General features: G+C 44.5%; 1 pseudogene; it reads right to left on the bottom strand.

Annotated features, from left to right (window-relative positions):
• Positions 1–270: 270 nt before the first annotated feature.
• LOC123818049 lies at positions 271–10,458 on the bottom strand (annotated as a pseudogene).
• Positions 10,459–20,008: the final 9,550 nt, after the last annotated feature.

The raw sequence follows: 20,008 nt of genomic DNA, 5'->3' as shown, positions 1-20,008 counted from the left end.
CACACAATACAACATAGAGGTGATGTATTATAGAACTGTACACCTTAAACCTATATCGTTTTATCAAACAGTGTAACCCCAATAAATTCAATAAGAAAAACAAAAAGAGAGTTGAAAGATTTCTATTTGCTTTTTTTATGTTCAATGATCTCTGAACTTTTTACTGGTCTCCTGCCCCCTAATGGGGTACAGGTCTTAATGCCTTAGAACTTCAGTGCCATTGACCTCAGACACTGCTTTACTATCCACAGTTCTGCACATGGTCATCTTTCAGATGGATTGAATAGAGCTGCTGTTTTTCAGGGCATCACCAAAATCAAAGTCCTTTCCTTCTTCCAGAAGGCAGTGGTAGGTGGCAACTCAGCCTCCAGCTTGGCCTGGATGTTTGACAGGGCCTTGTACTCCTGGGCCTGGTGCTGCCCCTCTGCCTGGGTCTGGGCCGGCTCTGACTCCAGGTGCAGCAGGATCTCATTGAACTGTTCCATCTGCATGACATAGCACGTTTCCACCTCCCTCAGGCTGTTCTCCAAGCTTGCCTTCAGATTTTTCATTGAGTCCAGGTTGATCTCCAAGCTCTGAACCATACGTCTCAGCTCTGTGAGTGTTACCTTGCAGCTCCTATCTCAGTGGTCTGCCAGGTGACCACTGTGGTGCTCTCCTCAATCTCCTGTCTAGCTCCTCTCTCCTCTTCCAGGCCAGCTCATCACACTGGGTCCAGATGTCTGTCATAGTCTAGCTGAGGTCCTGAGATTTTGGGGCATCCAACTCCATGGTCAACCCAGAGTTGGCAATCTGGTCTTACAGACCATTTACTTCCCCCTTTGGTTCTTCTTTATGAAAAGCAGCTCAAGAGCCTTGATCTCCCTCTCCAGCTGCAGCCAAGTGATACTGGTGTCATCAGTGACCTTTTGGAGCCCATTGATGTCACTCTCCACAGCCTGGCACATGGGCAGCTCCATCTCATACTTGACCCTATAGTCATCAGCAGCAAGACAGGCATTGCCAATCTGCAGAACAATGAAGGTATTGCCCACAGAACTTGCAAAGACGTGAGAACTCACGTCCTCCATTGTCCTGAAGTAATGCCCCCAGTCTCTGACCTGCGGTCCCTTCTTCTCTAGATGTTCCCAGATTTTGCTTTTTAGTTTTTTATCATCAGCCTCCAGGCTTCTCACCCTCTCCAGGTAGGAGGTCAGGTGGTCATTCAGGCATTGCACAGTCTCCTCCTCTTTCTGGATGTCCACTATGCCCACCAGACCCCTGGACCTCCAGCTACCCTGAATGCTGGTGGAGGGAGACACAGAGATCTGAGACCCCAAGGCCCCACAGATGCTGGCACTGATGGAAGAAAGGGGAGAGAGAAGGAGGGAGGAAAAAAAAACTGAAAGTTTTTTTCTTAAAGGATATTTAGTTTGTCAAAAAAGAATCTTCTGATATTCTTTATGTGTCTGTCAGCCCAAAGGGCAATTTGTGAAAATATCACTGTGTAGTTCAACCATTCCTTTTGCAGACTTTATGTGCCTCCCCTCTGCCACCTTCATTGTGTATCCCTGAGCCTCCACTTTAACCATTGAATAATACCAAAAGTAACTCTTCAATCACTAGACTGGGAAGTTAGTAGCCTGACTGTGTGAAGCGAGAGAAGGATATGACTACTCCATAAACAAACGGTCAACAATGTCTATTTTTAGCTCTTCAGTTCAACCCAGCCCTTCCTTGTATCTGCTGTCTCCAAAGCTGAGTATCTCTCATGGTTTCCATCAGGGTGATGTGGCTCACTTAGTGGTTAGGCCCCCCAGGTGACAGATCGTTGCTTCCTCTGCCATGCTAAATCACTCACTGCTCCTCTCTCTGGTTCTGTGTTCTAAAATTGCACTGAATTCTCTTGTCTGCTTTTATCTTTTTTATTCTCTTTGTCTTTTATAGGTTTCTACTTTTTTTGTTGTTATAGTTCCTTAACTATCAATTTAATGGAGTCTCGAACAGGAGATAAAAAAAATCCTCATTCTTAAAACATATTGCAATAAACTTCAGAAGGTTTGTCTGTTGAAGACAGTTCTCTTGGAGTTTTACTAGGGTTGCTTTGGATTTATAGGTTAAGTTGAGAATGTCAATTCTATGTTACAGTGTCTTCCTATGCAAACATGGTAAGTCTCTCCATTTATTTTGATCATTATGACCTTCTGCAAGTTTTTACAATTTTCTTTATGTTGGCTTTCATACTAAAAATACTCCTTTGATGAAGAGCATAAGGGACACACAAAAAAAGCATATTTGTGAGCTTGAAGACTGACCTGAAAATTTGACCCAGAATGTAGTGCCAAAGGACAAAGAGAAAAACATGTGAGGGAAGAGTTGAGAGTCTTGGCAAACAGACCCAGTAATTCCAACAGCCTTCTAATAGGACATTCACAAGGATAGAACAGGGAGAATATAGGAAAAAATGAAAGAATAAAATTTCCTAAAGTTGCAGAATGATCAAACACACACATCTTACTCCACAATGTGGGCAACTTAGAAAGATTAGGGGAAATTCTAAAGGGTTCAAGAGAGCAAAGATAAGTTAAATAAATTTATTGCATGAAGATTTTCTCTACTCATAGATTAGAATTACTGATTTTAGAGACAGCAAATAAAAGCTGCGAATACTTGCCTCTTGATAGCAAGCATCATCTGTCACCAGAACCAGGAAACACTATGGAAGTTGTGGCCACATGGCATTTCTATATGTGTTGCTGTCCTTCCCAGCCACCGAGGGACCATCAGTTGACAGCAGATACCGCAGGGCCCATCTGTTTTCCAGGTAGTCGTGATGCCTCCTGACTCAGTCTCTCACTGAGCAGACTCCATTTGGAGAACCATCCTATTCTCACATCCTTCCAGCAGCCCAGAATCCTGAAAAACTGTTTGAAACAGGAAGGGGAGCTTGGGCATTGGAATGAAACTCTCCCCTGCATCAGGATGGAGGAGGAGCATCCTTTATGTGATGGGGAAGCCCAAAGCAAGGTCTGAGGCTGCTCAAGCCCCAACCTCGTGTTTTCCCACCGTCCCTTCAAAGGCCCAACAGGCAAAAATATTGACTCAAAGATCTTCTTGAGATTTTTTTTAAGCCTCAAATTGTACAACTTTATTTTTTAATTAAATATTTCCTTGTTCTATTACAGTTGTCCCAATTTTTCCACCTTTACTCTCCTCCACCCAGCCCACCCCCACTCCCATAGTCAATCCCCACCCTATTGTCCATGCCCATGGGTCATTCATACATGTTCTTTGACTGGTCCTTTCCCCTTCTTTTCACCAGTATCCCCCTACCCCCTCCCTTCTGGTCACTGTCAGTCTGTTCCTTGTTTCCATGACTCTGGTTCTATTTTGCTCATTTGTTTGTTTTGTTGATTAGGTTCTCTTATAGGTGAGATCATCTGGTATTTATTTGTTTTTCACTGCCTGGATTACTTCACTTAGCATAATGCTCTCCAGTTCTATCCATGCTGTCTGACAAGGTAGGTGTTCCTTCTTTCTTTGTACTGCATAGTATTCCATTGTGTAAATGTACCAGTTTTTTTATCCACTCATTTCCTGATAGGACCTGCTGGGATTATACCCTAAGAATCTTGAAACACTAATTCAAAAGAATCTATGCAACTCAATGTTCATAGCAATGTTATTTACAGTAGTTAAGTACTGAAAACAGCCTCTAAGTGCTCTGTCAGATCTGTTCCTAATGAGATGTGGGGCAAATCAAATAGTGTATTTATTAAGCAAATGTATATATCTGTAAGTATTTATGTATGCATGTATACTCATATGTCTGTATGTGTGTATATATATGAATATATGACATGCCTTATAAGGCAGACTTTACTCCTCATTTTGCAGATGAGCAAATGGATTATAAATGGCAGCCTGAGAGGTATGGATAGATTGTGTGTCTCCCTTATTGTTAGAGTAATAGAGGAAGGCCTTTTTTATACTGATTGTGTGTACTATACCTAATCTCTTCTAGCACAAACTGTGGAAACCCTTTCCTTTTGCCTTCTTTAGATGCCTCTGAGTTACTGCCCAACCACAGGTTCAGGACTCTACAAAGTATGAACATCAGAGCCATTAGCCTGAGAACCTGGACTAGCCTGAGAAGGTGAGTGTATTTTCTAGTTATAGCCCATTTTTTCATTCAACTGCTCAATAAATATGAGGTTGGTGCCTGGTGCTGGGAAGAAAAAAGATGAACATGGCCTTGCTTTTATGGGCCTGCAGCTCCACCCCCTATTGGCCAGGTAGGCTTGAGTTAGTCTTTTCAGGTCCCCGACCCTCCAGTTTCTCATCTTCAAATAGAATGCTTGCTTTGCCTATTTGACTCACAGGTGTGTGTGTGTGTGTTTGTGTGTGTGTAGTCAAATAGTGTACACAATAGTGGTTATGAGAAAAACCATAGGGCATTATTATCATTTTCCTTACAATGTTTTAGTCCTAATTAATCTGAGTTGCTAAATAAATGCTTTCAACTTATGCTTTCACTTCCCACCATAACAAGCAGCGTATGCTTCTTCTTGGTGTGTGATAGGTGTTTCCCCCTTCCCTTTCCTCTCCCATCATCTCTTTTCCAATGGGTTCTGCAGGGCATGTGTGAGTCACTTCTGCTCTGGGTAACTGCAAAGTTCTCTGCCCTTCCCTTGAAATACCAGAAGAAAGCCCTCAATACCATCGGCTGGGAGAATCCTCACTGAGCTCTCCTGCGTGGTTTCATCCATCATCCTTGAGCTTCCCAAAGGGTGTCCCAGCTGCTATATTGGGGCTACTCAAGAAGGAAAGGCTGACTTTCCATTGCTGGGGTTCTGATTTCTGTCCATGGGTCTTGTGTCAGGCCAAACCACCTATTTTCAATCAAGTTAATGATAATTAACACTTAAGTGTTCTAAGAACTTTACATTTATAGACTTATTTAGTGCTAACAACAACCCTGCATTATCCCATGTGGTGGAGAAAAATGAGATTCAGGTTGTTTAACAAACTTACTCAAGGTCACCAAGCTGGTGAGTAGCAGAGCTGGACTTTGATCTCAGGATATCTCTCCTTGGAGTCCAGACTCCTAACCACAGTTACCCTGGCTCTTAAATTAGCTTTCTTAACTGCCAGCTCAGAGTCACAAAAATTTCCCCACATATAAAGTGCCTAGCAGCACACTGGCATTTCTTAATTCTTTGCTGATTTAAATAAAAGTCAACTCTGAGGTTTCACCTCCTCTGTTCTTAGTATTCCAGCCAATTGGACACTGATCTCTTCAACTTAACTTCTGTTGAGCCCCAATTAGATGAAAGATTTGACTATAGGCACTTTCATTATGCCATCTCATTTAATCCTCTCAACAATGCAGGTATGCCTCATTTTATTGCTCTTCACTTTATTGCCCTTCACAGATGCTGAGGTTTTTTCCCAAATTCAAGGCAAGAACTGCTACCAGCAAAAAGATAATGACCTCCTTTATTGTAATACTCACTTTATTGTGGTGGTCTTCAACTGAACCTGTAATATCTCTGGGGTATGTCTGTAATGCCTATACTTCAAAGTGTCTTTAATCTTCTGTGCAAAGTAGCAGTCTCAGACTAACTAGCTGGAGATCACGCAGCAATTGTAAGTGGTAAATGCAGAAAGCCTGTTCCAAGATGGGTCCCTTCCCACTGCACAGCATCTGCTGTGTGCAGCTGGATGTTCTGGAGGCAAAAATGAAGGGTTACATTCAACTGGCAGACTCTGAAGTTATACTAGTTTTGAAGAGAATCATGGCTCAAAAAAGAAAACATAATATGACCTCTGGAAAACAGGCCGATATGATGCGATCAGTAGCAAAGTTTGTCTTTGGAAAACTAAATCAGACCAGCTCAATTTTCTTCATCATTGACTGGAGTCCACACACTTGTGGGTGTGTTAGCTGCAGCTTTAAAGAGAATTTGGGGATTGAAGGGTGATTTGCTTAATTGGAGAACCCTTTTATGGGTAGCCGATCAAGGCATGCCCAGATGGAGAGCACCTGAAAAAGCAGGAGACTCTGGGGCAGAGACAACTTGAGGACTTAGAGATAGTTTCAGGGAGAAATGCAGTGAGGGGTCTTTCATAGTTCACCCAGAATAAAAGAAGAAAACGTAGGGCTCTCCCAAATTTTCGGTGCTGACTGAGCCATCTGGAGCTTGAGAATCCAGGTTAACCACCTGGAAACATTTTGGAATGACTCTAGACTGTGAGTTATGAAACCTTGGCTGGGAAGGGAGGAGGGAGTGCTAAATAGGCACAAACACACTGAGATGTGTTCCAGTGAAGTGGAATATTATTCAGGAATAGATGCAGAAGTAGCTGAAGTGGCTCATAGGTGTTCATTTTAATTCTTTGGTTGCCCTCTGTGGGAAACTACTTCCATCCAGTTCTTTTCAATGTGGATTGAGTCATATCCTTTTTATTTGCCACAAGCATTAATTTGCCATAACCATTTCAAAGCATTGGACAATTGCTGCCTCATTTTCAGGGGGTTGATTGGGACACCCTTGCTGAGCTGCTGTCTCACCAAGCGTAGGAGTTTGAGATGAATTTCCAGCCACTGGAACAAAAACTACCCGAAAGAAAGCATGAGTGAGTGTTGTCATTGACTAACAGATCTTTGTTTTAACTTTTTTTCTGGGCAATCTGCCACGTTGTTGTACAAAGGCTTACAGACTGCCTTCTAAGAGCTTATGATCTATTTGAGAGAACTATGTATACACAGAACAGTGTTTTGTAAATGCGAACAGACAATGACAGTTACAGGAAGCAAAGAGGCTGACGTTTGCAATGGAGCTAATGAGGCAAGGCCGAAAGTAGATTTGAGCTGCTCCTTCTTCAGGGGTGCAGGGGAGAGAACAGAAGGCATTGCTGGCAGAGAGAATGATGCACACGTACACTCTAGGGGTAGGAGAGCCCATATTTGCCTAGAACCTAAGTAATCCAGCTTGGGGTAAGTGGGAAATTTGTCGGGAAAGAAGTATGAATGTCCCCCATCTTTTCTCTATCTCCCTGCTCCCCTGGGTGATCTCATTCAGTCCTTCAAGTTTAAACAATGTCTATGCACTGACCACTCCTGGATTTCTAACTCCAGCACAGACCTTTCTTCTGTATTGCGAACTTGTTCATTCAACTGCCTATTCAATATCTCCTACAGGAATCTCAAACTGAACATATTCACCATGGAACTCTTAGTTCTATGCTTCTGACTTGTCCCTGCCCTCTCACTTCCCATGTCTTTCCTTTCTTGGTAGATGGCATCAGGATTCACCCAGGTGAGCAAGCCCAAACCCTGGGAATCATGCCTGACTTCTTCTTTCACGTACTTCCTCACATCTACTCCATCAAAAATAGGTGTCAACTCTTTTACAAGAGAATCTCAAGTATGTCCACCTCTGATTCTTAGTGCTGTCACTCAAGTCCAAGGCACCAACCTGTCTTGTCTGTCATTCTGTAATAGCCCCCTGATTTCAATCCTTCCAACCTTAGATCCCTGCAACCCTCTCTCCCCACAATAGTCAAAGTAACCTTTTCGAACTGTTATCAGGTTAAATGCCAGCAGATTATACTCCTGTTTAAAACCCTTTGATGGCCTCCCAGTGCTCTTAGCATAAAATCCCTACTCCTTATCGTGGTCTGCATAGCCCCGCTTTGGGGATATCTCCCTCATCCCACCACCATGCCTGCCCAGCCTCCGTGCATCTTCTTGTGATAACTCTGTCCATTTTTCTTTGGGGAAGTACTCCCTGATTCTCACTGCAAGTGGCCTGGGCAGGTTGACTCCACTTCATTCCCTGCATCAGGGGGTTGGCATGTAACATCAACACAGACAATCAGCATGTTTCTTTCCTGTGTCACAGAGATTGGCTCAGAAGAGAACATGTCTCCTAAGTTGATCCAATAATGCTGTCACTAGAACATTGGGAACTGCTGGCTATAAAGATGATGTATATCTGTAGCTACAGAAACTCACCTGTAGGGAAAGGCTTCCTGAGCTAAAGCCCACTGAGAACAAAGGAAACTAAGACATGGAAAAGACTAAGTCCTGTTGACTCTCTTTGAGCCCAGTGTAACCCCGTGCCATGCCTCTACTTGTCAGCTGAGCCAATGAATTCCCTTTATAGATCAGGTTTCAGGGGGTTTCCAGGCCAGCTTGTCCTGTGGGATCTGACACCTGCCAAGACTTGAACCTTATCACAAACCTTTTCCTCTCTACACTCAACCTTGGACCTGGGACACATTAAACCTTTTCTCACTTCAGTGTCTTAGTCTTTGGTGTTCATGTTGCTTAGAATTCTCTTCCGTAGATTTTGTGGGGAAGTTGACTTACTCCCATTTCTTAGTCCTAAATTCAAATATCACTTCCTCAAGAGCCCTTCCAAAACTACCTAAAAGAGACTCCTCCAGTTCCCTTCTATTGTGTCCCCTTGTTTCATGTACAGCAATGATCAGAATCTGTATATCTCTTGTTTGTTTCTGTGCAATTATTTATCATTTGGCTCCTCCATTAAAGTATTAGCTTCATGTTAGCAAAAATTTGTCTGTCATGTTCAGTTTATATTCCCAGGGTCTAGTGCAGTGCCTGATACAAAGTAGGGGCTTAATAAGTGCTTGTTAAATGTGAGAATGAATGAATGCATGCTTGCATGCATTTTCAACTCTTCATAGATTCATCTTGCTGTGAAGGAAGAAAGAGGAAATATCTTACCATAGAGCAGGAGCGTCAAACTCATTTTCACCGGGGGCTACATCAGCCTCACAGTTGCCTTCAAAGGGTTGAATGTAATTTTAGGACTGTATAAATGGAACTACTCCTTAACAGTTAAGTGAGAGCTCGGCACTACTGCCAGGTAGAAACAAGGTTCCAGGCCAGATAAAACAAGGTGGAGCACCAGATTCAGCCTGCGGGCCTTGTGTTTGCCACCTGTGACATAAAGGATAACAGACAGTTGGAAAATGCAATCTTCCTTTTTCTTGAAGACTTTACCTGAAAACCATGGAGTAGAATGTCCTGCAAAGGAGGTGATCATAGCCAGATGTTCCCAACACAAGCCTGTAGTGAGTCTGGGTAGCAAACAGTGCAATGGCTATTCTGTGCTGGCCCCAGCAAGGGTACAACTCTTACCCTTACCTGTAAGTCACCCTCAGGAGCCACTCTGAGTCATGGGCTGCTCTTGGCTGAGGTGTCAGGTCAGGATTACATCTGCTTTCTGACACGAACTGCCACTGTATTTGGAAAGGGAGGAAGGCAGTCCATTGGGAAGAAAGGTCCTGCTTCTCTGATTTTGCCAGCAAGTCTTTTGAATGTACTACTACCAATGAGGTGATATGGACCACAGCAAACATGTATAGTGCTTGCTTTGTGTTGGGGCTGTTCTAAGTGTTTTGTATGTATTAACACATTTAATTCCCGTAGCCATGGAGGTGAATTCATGATGGCCACCAAAACTTTGATATTTTTCCCATTGAGATTTGGCCCCTTCTCTTTGAATCTCGGTGGGCTCTATGACTGCTTTGACCAACAAAATATGGTGGAAGTGAGAATGTGCCAGTTATAAACTGTCTCTCAGAACTTGCTCTTAGATGCCCCACCCCCAGGAGAAGCTAGACACCCATGTAAAAGTTTGAGTACTTTGCTGGAGAAACCACAGCAAGGGGCCTGAGGCTTCATGGATAGGTAGAGGGGCCAGCTGAGCTTAGCCTTGAGCTGTTCCTGATCAGGCACCGACATGGAAAAGAAAAAGCTGTCTTGGATCCAGCCACCCCAGGTGATACCACATGGACCTGAGAACTCCCCAGAGGATCTTGCTTCAATTCCTGACTCACAATCTTGTGAGAAGATTAAAATAACTGTTTTAGACTTCTGTGTTTTAGGTGGTTTGTATTCAGCAACAGACAACTGGAACAACCACACTATGTCATGCATGAGGCCATTATCCTCATCTTACAGATGAGGAAACTAAAACGCAGAGAGGTTCAGTGACTTGTCCAAAGCTGTACAGTAGGAAGAAGCAGACATGGAATTCAAGTTCAGGCAGTCTGGCTCCAGAGCCTGAACCAGCACGCTCCACCAGTGCTAGGTCCTGCCTCCTGTGGGCTTCTGAGATACAAAATTCTGCAACCTCAAAGGGTCTCAGCCTTCTTTTCTGCAAAATGAAGGGTTGAACTAGGTTAAATATCATTGCTTTTTAGCAGGAATATTAGGCCAGATAATTCTTCACTGATGTTTAACAGTATCCCTGGCCTCTACCCACTTGATGACAGTAGCACCTCCCCTCTGCTGTCCCTTTCCCCTCCTGTGACAAGTGAAAATATCTCCAGACATTCTCGAATGTCCCCAGAGGGGAAAATCACCTCCAGCTGAGAGCCATCCCAACTTTCTTCCAGGCTCACTTTTGCTGTTCTGTCCCTCTGCAGCAAGTCTCCCTCCATGCCCCGCTTAGCTACTCTTATCTATTGTTTAAAGTTGAGGACATATCATCTCCCCCAGGACTCCTTCCCTGGCCTCTCTGCTGCTAGGATGAGTTAGCTGCTCTGTAATGCCTGGAGGCCTTTCCATGGTACCACAGGAGATGTTGAGGTGGCTGTGTCCCTGGTGGCCTGTAAGCTCCATAAGGACAGAGACTGTGTCTTACTTCCAATGTGTACCACAAGCCTTGGCTGGCTCAGTATTGGTGCTGAGTAAATTCTTATTACAATGAATGAATGAATGAATGGACGAATGAATGAGGCAGTGTATTGTGGAAGTTTGTGGAGCATGGGGTTCTGAGTCAACTGTAGCTGGTTTGAATCCTGGCTCTGCCACTTACCAAGAGCACTGAGTTGGGAAAGTTACATAATCTCCTTGACACTCCTCTCTGAAACAGAGACAGTGAATTACTTACCTCACAGGGTATTGTAAGGAGAAAAGGAGATTATATCTATAAATCACTTAACACATTGACATGTGGTAAATACTCAGTAAATGGAATCTTTTACAAAACAAATCATAATTTAATGCCTCCTCACTCTTCACATGCCTTAATTCTGTTTCTATAATTGTGCTAGCAGAGTTTGTTGGCACAGACACTGTTGGAAAGTCTATTTCTCCTTTCCTCAAGACTTCCTCACTGTTGACGTGAACTTTACTCAGTCCTGGTATGCAGTTTTCTCAGCACTGTCACCAGAGGCCTCCTCACCTCTATGCCCTCCAACTGACCCAGAGAGCAAGGGGAAAGTCATATGAAGCCTTGGAGAGGACTCACAACTTGAAGCTGGAGACGAGTCAAGCTCAGGTGACCAGCTGCGTGCTCCTTACCCTCAGGGGCTAAGGGCTGCACAGGGCATCGCATAAAGGGAGGGGCAGGCAGAGCCAGGGAAAGGGGTGACCACGGACAGACTTTGGACAGCTGTGTGGTAGCAAGATGTGCTTGTTGCCCTTCCCTTCACTTCTGGGGGCATCACTATTAATCACTAGTTCATAAATGTAGCCTCAGGCAAATTAGCCTCTTTGAGCTTCAGTTTCCTCATCTGTAAAATAGGGATAAAAATAAACCTTCCTTCTAAGGGTTGTGGTAACAATGAAATGCTAAAGTATAGAACTTGGTAAATACAGTTGTTCTGTTGTTTGTAAATATTGCTGTTGTAGTGTTATTCGATTATTGTTATTTTCATCATTATCTTTGTGTCTTCAGCACTTGGTTGAGGTGTACGTTATCTGCTTGATATAAGTCTGTTGAATGAAAATGAGTGCAGGAGTGAGTGAACCGGGGAAGGACATAGAAAAAGTTACATAATGATAATGAATTCATTACTAAAACAGGCCAACAATGCAGGGAGACATGACAAGAGGGCAAGGTGAGTAATTCATTCTCAGATGGGAGGCACCTGAAGGCAGTTCAGTGACTGCAGAATGAAACATCCCCGAGAGACGGAGCAGGTGGGGAAGCCTTCACCGGGAGGCAGTAGGGTCTGAGACAATCTGTCTAGGATGGTCACCGGGAGGCAGTAGGGTCTGAGACGATCTGTCTAGGATGGTGGGAGCGGAATAAACAGCAGAAAATGGAGCAGTTATAGGTAGAGGTCTGCCATGCTCAGACCTGGCATCTAGAGACCATGAGCATTGAGGATGTTCCCTTAGGGAGCTGCAGTTTAATTTGGTTTTGGCATCTGCGGCTTAATTCTTGAGGGCCGAGCCCAATCTCAGAGTCTGTGTTGCTCTTGCAGGAGAGTGGGAGGCTGCTGCAGCGCAAAGCCCACACATCTGCAGGGACGTTTTCTTTGCAAACCAGCTCTCTATGACAACCATTGCATGTGTTCTTGGGTAGGGGCCAGCTGACTCAGGAATTAATCAAACCCTTTTATGCCAATTCATATGAGCTTTCAGAGGGTCTTTACACAGAACACTTCTAAATGAGTAGTGAATGAATATTCATAGATATATTTACCCCACCCCCATTCCAGAAGGACACTGCTCTCAGAGCCACTTGCTGTTCCTTGGTAAAGGGGACTGGCTTTGACCTTTGTGCTTATTGCAGCGAAGAGGGAAATGAGTCAGTCTCTGACCCCAAAGAAATGGAACGTCCTTTTCCTGTCCATGATAAACTTGTCAAAGGCCAAAAAGTGTTGGGGAAGGAGTCAGAGTTTTCAATCACAGTACTTGTCTTCAATGTGTAGAACAGGCTGGCACGTGTATTCTCTCCAAATGACCCAGGTTACCCCTGAGGGACCCACGTGATCTGGTTTCTCATAACCAACTTTGCATTCACCTGCCTGGCCTGATCCACAGCTCTTGGCATTCTGACTGGACATTGCCTTTCAGCAATAATAGCCCCAATACATGAAGAGCACTTGACAGATTGTGAGGAGCTCACATCCATATTATTTGATTTCCTGGACTATCCTGAGAAGAATGCAAAGCAAAGATAATTTAATTCTCTGTCCAAGTGAGGAACCTGAAGGTCAGAGAGCTAGTTAAGTCACAGAAAGGCACAAGACACAGAAAGGCAGAGGCGAAATTAGAACACATGAGTCCTGACCCCCAGGCCGGTGCTCTCCCTGGTCTGTGGCCGTCACTACCCTCCTGCGATTCACCAGGGTTTGAGCCACTGACACTGAAAGTCTCATGAGCTCAAAAGTTGGTCTTGAGGACATCAAATCATTTCTGAGTTCTTCATCTAAGGGTCTGAGCAGTTGTGAAGTCCTGTTCCAAAAGAGATCTCCCAAGGGTGATCATGCTGCAGGGCACTCTCTGAGACCCAGAGTGAATCCAGTGGACTTGATGTCTTTGAGACTCACTCCAGTACCTTTCTGGATGCCTCTAGTACAGTGTGGAACAACCTGCCCCCTTCCTCTCTCGCACAGGGTGTCTTCAGGGCTGCCCCTGGCACAGGGACCCTTCTGTCCTCCCACATTTCCCTTCCCAAACAGGCACTTTCCTACAGTGCTTGTAAGGGACAAACTGGCCAGCTGCCTGGAAGACAATGGGGTTAGAGCCCTCAAAATTACGAATGCATTGACTCATGGGTCCAGCAATCTCACTTCTGGGGATTTTCCTACACACGGATTTGCATATGTATAAATAACAGGATGTGTGTACAAGATTGCCCATTGCAGCCTGTTTTGTAATAGCGAAGACTGAACACAGCCTAAGGGACCAACTATAGCGAACAGACAGTGAAATGAACTGATAGAACCACATAAACGCTGTACTGCTACAAAAATGAGTGAGGACATTCATAGTAAACTGATAGAGAACGATTGCCAGCAAAATGCAAAATGCTGTATATAATTTGCTACATTTTGTGCAAGAGATGGGAAATGAATATAGATTCATATTTGCTTGTGTTTGCATAAACAGTGGAAGGTTACTTTAGGAAATAATACTTTGGCGGTGGAGAGTGGGATGGATGGAGTCATGGTAGGGAAGAGGGAGTTAGATTTTCAATGGAACTTTTATATCATTTTGAGTTTTGAAACACATTAGTAGATCATCTACTCAAAGAACTAAATTCTACAAACTTGCCTCCAGCCGGCCAAGGTGGAGATGTCCTAGAGATAAATGCATTTGAGCAGAATAGAAACATTTAACCCTTAAGCCATCACCCAGGTAGCTCTTCGAGTCTTTGGAACATACTGTCACCTCATGGGAGCCAGTCAGGAGAGAACGTGTCAGCCCAAATGTAGACATAAGCTAAGCAGGAGGACAGTAATCGCTTGGAGGATTGAGAAGCTGCCTAAGGTTTCTTAATGATTGTGGAATTTTGTGAGATTCAGAGCCTCATCCTTTGGCGCTCAGGTGCATTCCCAGGTCATCTTCCTGCCATGCTCTGGCTCACTGAGTCCTGTGGCCCCAAGATACTCCACTCTAAGAACTGGCAGACCTTCCAATGCCAGCTCTGCTGTGTTCTGGCCTTGTCGAGAAAGAGGCCTGGTTTGACCTGGCTTCTAAGAGTGAGGTCTTGGCACCAACTGCCCCATTCCACTATCAGGGTGATATTGGAGACCTTAAACTACCCCAAAGGCAAAGAGTTTTCCCCCTCAGCAGCAGCCATGTGTCCGACTGCTCTGGCCCTGCCCAGGGAAAATCAAATCATTCAATCATACCTTAATTCCCCTTACTTCTAACATAAACCCTGCCCTTCCCAATTTGCCCCTCTCCTCTTATTATTGGTATGAATTCTGTTCAAGAAACTGCCTATGTCTTTGTTTTACTAGAAAAAAATTCAAATGAGCCCAGCCTTCTCCAGCAGAACTGGCAGAAAGCCCGAGCCTTCACCGGTTCCTCCGCGACACCTCCACTTCTCTGGGGCGAGGGGAGAGGTGTGGGAGTCAATTTGTCATTCTTAAAATTTTCCTAGAGCAGTGACAATAAGGTAGAAAATAGCAGATTTTTCTTGCCAAGTGAAAAGAGGCTTACATTCCACGGCTTAGAACATCTCCAAGGTGGTTTCATTCGTCAGGAATTTTGAACCCAGTGCTCCCAGCGCCCGTGAGCACCCACCCGGTAAGTGCGTGCGTGTGGGCGGCACCGGGCACGCAGGCTCCTCTGGCCTCTCCCTGCGGGAGTGACGGAAACACGAAAGAGTGTGGGGGTGGGCGGGTGCTGAGCAAAGAGGCTCGATCGGGCCTGTGGGCTCCACTCTTCAGTTACTTCCGCTGTGAATGAGAGAGAGGGGGCTTTAACTGGGTTGGCTTTTTCCTTTGTCCAGAGAGAAGAAATACTTCTTTTGCTTCATTTTGCTTCTAGCTAGGTCAAAGGAAGACAACTTAACAGAAAGAGCTCCGAGCTGAAAGTCTAGGTGCAGTTCCAGGCCCCACCCACAGATGGTCTGTGGTGGATTTCATCCCAGTCTGCGGCCTCAGCGTCCCACCTGGGGAATGGGTAGAAGGAATCTTTGTATGCTTGAAGGACATCATGAAAAGATAGGAGCCGGTTCTTTACCACATCTTCCTGCCTCTTCCTGTCTTCCCATCTACCCCATCTTCTCCCTGATATTTCAGATGCCCCTTAAAAACACTGTGTGAAAATACCTGTGTGAAAGTACAGGTCTTGAAGGAGCTCGCTGTTTGCAATAGGTAAGAAGAAAAGCACATACTGATTTAAACAAAGGCTGGGAAGAAACCTATGCTATACTGTCAACAAGAATGAAGCCCCGTGGTAAGACAGTGAGTCCCCGCCCAGGAGCCCACAGGGAGGAATCTCACTGTTGCCTGGAAGGTGCGGAGTCAGGACCGAGGAGTCAGGACCGAGGAGTCAGGACCGAGGAGCCGGGTGTTAAAGGTAGGGTGCCGCCCTCACCTTCGGGGCAGACAGGAATGTGTGCGATGGCCAAGCTCAAGACAAGGAGCAGAGAACTGTGCTGGGTGAACAAAGCCTTTGTGCAGGCAGGACCCAGTCCCTTGGCTGCCGCTTTGTGACCCCTGGGCTAACAGGGTCTGAACACACAGAAGGTGGGAAAGGAGGAATGGCAGGAGCCAGAGTTCACAGCCAGAAAGAACAGCAAGGCACACAGTGTGGGCATGGGGGATGGGCAATTTGGGAGGCGGGGGTGGGAGTGCTGAGCACCCCCCCACACAGATTAGCACTTGGCCTATGTGTCTCAAAGCCAGAAGCCCCAGCTGAGAAGGCCTTAATCCCTCTGAGGCCTGCAACTGTATATGCTGGTATTGTTTTTTATTATTGTCATTGCTGTCACCAGGTAACTGCACATGGGAGCAGGGCCTTTTTCTGGGTCTGCCCAAGTATGCCCACGCCTCATTCCTAGTGCCCCTCAGACAGGAGAGCCTGAGTCTGCCAGCACCCTGGCTTCCAGCTGCGGGAACGGTCCCTGGGGGTGTGGGCTGCCTTCTGCACACTCGAGGCAGAGGCCCAGCGAATTAAATCACTGACCTTTACTCCTCCCACGCCTGCTCAGCTGCATATGGCTTGTAGTTCCTCATGACACACACATCTAGAAACCTGTATTAGGTACATGTCTGGTTATGAATCAGGCTAAGGCGATAGTTTTAACCAGAAAAGTCCCTGCTTCTTTAGAGTTGAGGCACCTGGAGAGGTGACAATGTCTTACCCTTTATTTGTATCATTAACAACCTAGGAAATATGATCCTGGACAAAGAAAAGCATAGTAAAATCTTAATTTCTGTATGTACAATTTTATATATATATTGGATTGGCCGAAAAGTTCTTTTGTTTTTTTCCATATGATGGCTCTAGTAGCACTTAGTTGTCTTTAACTTCATTTGAAACAATTTTGTTAGATTGTATTGTGACAGCTGTCAATCAGCATGCATTTTAAAAAAAGTATCAAAATTGGTGAATTTTTGTGTAGCCATTTTACTACTGAAGATGGAAGAAAATACACATTTTCAGCATATTATGCTTTATTATTTCAAGAAAGGTAAAAATGCAACTGAAATGCAAAACAAGATTTGTGCAATATATGGAGAAGGTGCTATAACTGATTAAATGTGTCAAAAGTGGTTTTCGAAGTTTCATGCTGGAGATTTCTTGCTGGACAATGCTCCACAGTTGGGAAATAGATAGGGATCAGATCAAGACATTAACTGAGAACAATCCACGTTATACCCCACAGGACATAACCGGCATACTCAAAATATCCAAATAAATAATGTTATTGGTGTAATAAAAAATATCTTTTATTTTATGGAAAAACCATACAGATTTTTTTGCCAGTCCAGTACATAATTTTCTCTCAGAAAAGACTGGCTCTGGGGAAAGAATCAGATTATACTAATACCTGAGGAATTGGATGACACATTAATAGAACACACTTCCACTTGAAGCATTGCCCTGTTTCACTTTTTGTCTCAGCTGGGGCTGCACCCAGAAGCTTACATTTCAGTCATCATTAGTATTTCTGCTATGCTACAGGGTCAAGGAGTTCAGTCTGTTTTCAAGACCATACTGTCTTGTTCAGTTAGAGAGGTTGAGTCTACAGTAATGAGGTAACTGGATGGAAAGGGGTAGACTCACTTAATCATCTTGAAGATTCCTGGGAGTCCCTAAACATGTTTTATAAACAAAATGTGCAGAGGGCTTTTGGAACTTTCACATTTTATCTAAAAACTTCTTTTGAACCTGTGGTGCTGTATCCTTGCTTAACTTGGGAAATTCCCTCATTTCCCCCTGTTCTGGAGAAATACTCACACTTGAGATGGGCTGGCAGCAGTTGCTCTAATTTGTTCTTTAAGGAGAGTGCAGATGAAAGCTTGTTTTTGTTTAGGGTCTTGGCGTGCTTTCACTTGAACACCGGAGAAGAAAGGCAGGAGGAAATGGAATGGGGCCACAGGCAGTAGCTGGTGCATGGAATGGCTACACCGGTCCCCTGTGAAATGGGCCTTCATTTGTCAGTCTGGACATAGAGGTCAGCATGAAATTTGGAATTCTCTTATTGTCATGGAGGAGCCTGACTGGTGGGTCATTGAAGTATGTTTGCAATCAGTCTGTGGGCACCAGGTTGCTGTCTTTAGTTGAGATCTTTTTCTGGCTCAAGGCAGGGTTGCTCTTTCCAGGTGTTTTTAAGTCTGAATCTCTTAAATGATGGAGGTTTATATATCCCACACTATCCAGGGCTTGGAGTGGAAATGAGAATAGAAGAGTATAAGGCAAAGTCCTTACTCTCAGTTTAAATTCCAGGGAAGACTCAAGATTAATACATATTCCTTCCTTCCACAAGCATCTACGAAGCACCGTCTATGAGCAACACTGTACACTGGTGGATATAGCCTATTTGCCCTTTCAGATTATAAACTCTTTTCCTCTTGCAGGCACTTCCAAGACAGATTACGGTCATATGGTAAATTAGAGGCACACAAATTGCTACAAAGGCGATATGGTAAAATGCTAACATGGCACAGAGTAAGGTCTGTGGATACAGGGGTGACTCCCTGAAAGGTGGTTGCGGAGGAAAGAATGTAAGCAAAAGGGTGGAGAGTGAGAAACCCAGACGTGCTTAGGAACACCAGGGGCAAGGTCACTGCTGCAATGAGGAGGCCTTGGCCAGGATGGCAGCAGTGAGAGCATAATTAAAGGGGACAGTGTGAGAGACGGTAAGACAATGTATTGGCGGAATAATGTATTGCTTGGAAATGAAGTGGGGGCCAGAGCAAGACAACGGGCGGAAATACCACTCAAATTCAAGTTGAAACCTTAAGTACCGTATTTTTAGGACTGTAAAACGCACCAGACCATAAGACACACCTAGGTTTTAGAGGAAGAAAATAGGAAAAAAATTTTTGAAGAAAACAATGTGGTAAAATATTTAATAACCTGTGACTCCACTCCACCGTCACCCCCCCCCTCCCCACAGTGAGCCAGGTACGCTACATCCGGACTATAAGACGCACCCCCCTTTCCCTCACAAATTTGGGGGGGTGGGGGAAAGCATGTCTTATATTCTGAAAAAACGGTACTTGTGAAATATGGTACATTCATGGAGCATTCAGTACCAGAAGCGCGTGCGCACACACACACACGTGCTGTTTGACAATGACTTTTTGACATAATGAGATTTAGGTACCCGTGGGACAGCTAGGTGGAGAAGTCCTAGATGTGGAGAAAAAATATTAGTCTAGAGCTTATGAGACAGGTTGGAGCTCAAGATAAATATTTTAGAATCTTCTTTATCAAGATGAAGTTTGAGGGGAGATAACATCGTTAAGGAGGTAGTGGTGGAGAAGAGAGCACAGCTGAAGGAAAACTTTGGGGAGTACTGTACTTAGGATGTCAGATAGAGGGACTCTTTTGCAAATAGAGTGTAAGAAAAAGAGCCAGAAGGAAAGGGGCAGTAACAACCTCAATGCAGCCGAAGGCCAAAGACAGTGGGGCTAAGAGAATCTGATAATTAATGAATCATCAAGCAATCTCCAACAAGCAGTTTCAGTGAGGTGGGGGCAGGGAGCCAAAGTCAGGACACAAAAATGTTTAAGTGTAAATGAGGGATGAAGAATTAATGACAAGTCATGAAGGAAACTCCTCTCATTTGGGCAGGAAAAGACAGGGCTCGGCTGAACAAGCACTGATGAACTCAGAATGTATCAGTGGCTGGTGCCCTTCTGAAATACTGCTGGAGGACGTGGTTTCCCATGCAGCCTTGTACCCCAGGCCTCTCTCCCACTCAGGCAGCTCAGCCATGCAGTCTGTGCCATCTCAGGGAAGGGGTGCTGTAGCAGATAAAGGGTTTCTCAGAACATCGTTAATAACTTTGGAGAAATACAGGGTTCCCTGGTCTTGTTACTAGAGGAAGTGCCGTATGGTTGATGAAGGAGGAGGGTTGAAGGGGAAGCGAGAGGTGACTAACATTGTATTTCCTGAGAAACAGGCCCTACCCTCTGTAACTCTGTGATGGTTGATTTTATGCATCAATTTGGCTAAGCACAATTGTTTGGTCAAAAGCTAGTCTGTCTGTTGCTTCAATGGTATTCTTTTAAAGATGTGATTAACATTTGCAATCAGCAGACACTAAGTAAATCAGATTACCCT

The sequence above is a fragment of the Phyllostomus hastatus genome, unplaced genomic scaffold (genome assembly GCF_019186645.2).
Source record: "Phyllostomus hastatus isolate PE091 unplaced genomic scaffold, TTU_PhHast_1.1 phas_contig_254, whole genome shotgun sequence".
NCBI classification, from domain to species: Eukaryota; Metazoa; Chordata; class Mammalia; order Chiroptera; family Phyllostomidae; genus Phyllostomus; species Phyllostomus hastatus.
Note: the sequence above shows the minus strand (reverse complement) of the source record. Positions and strands in the feature narration are given on the sequence as shown.